Genomic DNA, 3,494 nt, shown 5'->3' on the forward strand with positions numbered 1-3,494 from the left:
GAGGACGCTCTACAACGTCCCTGTTAGTGATGGCGTTGCATGGTCTGTCCACCAGAGGACGCTCTACAACGTCCCTGTCAGTGATGGCGTTGCATGGTCTGTCCACCAGAGGACGGACCATAGTCCCTGTTAACACTGATTCTTTTTTTGTTAAAGTGTTCAAAGGACTTTAAGTTTCATATCTTAAGTTTGTATATTAATAAATTTTATTTATCAGATCTTTATTAGATTGATACCAAATATTGCAGTATCACACACGACTAACAAAAACTACTTAGGTTTAGAAAAAGATTGTGATTTTGTGTTAAAGTCAGTAATCTCTCGTCTCTTACGCTACTTTAAAGAAAAACTTGCTTTTTACAGTTATTTTCAAATGTGCTCCCGAACCCCGGGCTCCTCCTCCTGTGTTTGTTTGAACCATACTATGTGCCCAACTGTTTGATCTGTACAAAAGCCAAGGTGTAAATAAAAAAACACAAGCTGGAGTGTTACATACACAACCCTCTGGCTGTACATGCTCCCTGCATTGGCAGGTGTAGTCGGAAATGTGCAGCTTGAGATGCCAGTTTCTATAACGGCTGTGGGATCCCCAGTTATTTCCTTTAGATTTCACAGTAACACTATACCGTATATGATTTTTACAGTAGAATGCTGTAAAGTTACATCACAACCTTGTCGACATGACAACATCACAGTAGTCTGAGTATTACAGTTAAAATCACAGTAGTCAAAGCATTACTAAAAAAAATCACAACATAGCCACTACTGTAAATAGTCACCTACTGTATTTTGACTTTTTTATCTTATGTTGTGTATGCTTTGTGTTTTCCAATGAATACATAAAATACTGTAAGTGGATATACGGTACCTTTAATGTACAAACAATTCACAGTAACTTTCTGCCAATTGTTGCCAGTAAGTTACTGTAAATTTTCCATTACATTTGTCACAGTGTATCACAAAGGGTCCAGTGCAGTAAGTTCTAACTGCAGCTAGAACTCTGTCATTCAGCATTATATATTTATCCATAAAGAAAATTATTCCAGGTTTTTATTTCTTTTCTCAAGACGTCTCAGTGACTCAAATGCGGTTCAGTCTCGTGTGCCCGGGAGCACGGCTGTCGCGTCTTGTTGAGAAAGCAACTTAAAGCACATCACAGGCCGGACAGAAGTTAGTCAGCGAGCGGCAGCCTGCACCGTCCTGCTGGCTGCGTGCACCCAGGGACCTCATTAGTCCGGGCGAGCTGCTCCGCGGCCACCGTTGGCCTCTTTGAGGGCAGGCCGACAGCCACGGGGAATCGGCTTCCGGACCGCGGAGAGGGTTCGTCACTGAAAAGGCCAGAGCAGCAACCCGTGCTCCGAATAGGCTGGCTGTCTCGCCGGGGGAAATCAGGTGGAGGCAGGGTGACACATCGGCGTGCTCTGACGCCCGTTTGGAGTTCAGAAGGTAACAGCAGGTAGACGCACGCCAGCGGCTGCGCCTCACATTTCTGTTTTTGCCGCGCTCCGTGGTTGTTTTGTAGAGAAAGCTTTCCTCGGTGAGGAAAATCTTTCATCTTCAGGCTTGACTTGACGAAAACTGACATGTTTGAAGACTCACACACAAGTCTAACACAGCTTTAGGGATATTACTTTGACTAGGAGCTTCCCTAACCTTAACCTAACCAAAGAAAAGTGTAGCTTCTGTTCTTAAGCATGCAGAGGGAACATTTGCCTTTAGTTCTTTAACAATAACTGCACGGGTGACATTTCCGAGCGCTAGCAGGATCTGTCTGTAACTGCGAGCCTTCTAAGATGTGAAATACATTTTCAAGAGCCATTAGCAAATACTTACATCATGCACTGTAAATCAAATTACAGCTATTGAGTGGCATGAAATTCTCCTTTGTTTCACCCACAGTGTAGATTACACTACATATGGTTTTATTCTTGTATCGCTTGGCGTCTCAAAATAAGTCAGAGTCAAAAATATATGAATTAAAAAGAGTGTTTTGATATTTCAAGATGAGAGATCATTCTGCCGAGACGTATTCAAAAATGAACCTCATCATCACAACATACCATTTTACACACTTCCACCAGAAAATCACCAGATTAGATTGATAAACCTTTTGTTGTCTTCCTATAAATCAGCATTTAAGACGCTTTTTATTAATGTTTTAATATTTTTCTTACATTTTTGTCCCTTTTTCTACACTTCTGTTGTTTTTTTTTCAATGTTTGTCATTTTTTTTTACATTTCAATATACGTAACACTAACTCATTAACTTTAGTTTTACAGTTATTTTGGGAATTTATGGTCAATAAACCTCATTTATAGGAAATTATACCTAATGTTTGAGTTAGAAAAGCAGAAATTAGGAATTATTGAGACTAAAATTAAAGGAATGGATGTTGATGATAATCACAGACTAGAATATGTCAACTTTTACTCAATACTATTTCAAAAACACTTCCATTTGTTTTACAATGCTATAAAATTGATTAAGACGCCCCAAAATTAATGAAAGTAGAGATGTGTACTTGGCAAAGAGCGTTGGGTGGAATCAATCATGTTATTTTGGGGAATTAAAAAGAACATTGATATAGGACAATGGGTCAATTTTACGCGAGAACAACATGAGGGGTTTCCTACTTTAGCATTCAGTAATAGGATTTATTGTGCTGCAACAATCTCGAGATCATGCTAAATAACTTTGGGACACAGTCATCCATCGATGATCACACAGTAATGGTTGAAACTTGAAATAACTACGTAACTATCACCACAACATTACGTGTGACAGCATCCACAGGCAGCGAAACCAACACCTAACCCTTGTTAGGCAAGATCTTGTTAGAAAAACGTCCACAGTTGGCCTTATAGTTCATTGAGTTGAATTCATATCCACGGTGTGGATAGTTAATGCTGACCAAACTTTTTTAACACTCCTTTTAATATAAAATTTTCAAGCTGTCAAAGACTCTGTGGGAAGACTCTGATAACTTCAAAAAACAAAGAAAAATGCAGTCCCTTGTTCTGGTGAATTTTTTTACTTTTGCTAAAACCGAATCAAAGTGAAGAATTGACTGAATTTATAATTGGGTTGTTTTATTGGCAGCATTTGAACTTAATCAACTGTGTAGAAGTGCTGCATTTTAAAGCTTTGGGTCCGGTATCGGGTTCTTAAAATAGATCGGTGCAAGGAACACCACACATTTATTTCAATGATAAAATCAATGTTTGTCAAGTGTGTGGACACAAACTTCAAAGCCTTCTTATCACCGGGTTCGTATGATGTTGCACGAAAACGCATGCAAAACAATTTGTATGACAACTTGCGCATCTTACATGATAAGTTAGGGTGACGCAGTGTAATTTTGTAATTCCGACACATTAGGCATCAAAAAACTACTTAAGATTCCTGTCTCGGGTTTTCTTGTGTTTTCTCCTTAACTTCTCCAGGACATGAACACCTGTTTCCTGGTGAAAGTCTTGTGTTTTCTCCTTAACTT

The sequence above is a fragment of the Etheostoma cragini genome, chromosome 10, assembly GCF_013103735.1.
Source record: "Etheostoma cragini isolate CJK2018 chromosome 10, CSU_Ecrag_1.0, whole genome shotgun sequence".
Lineage (NCBI taxonomy): Eukaryota > Metazoa > Chordata > Actinopteri > Perciformes > Percidae > Etheostoma > Etheostoma cragini.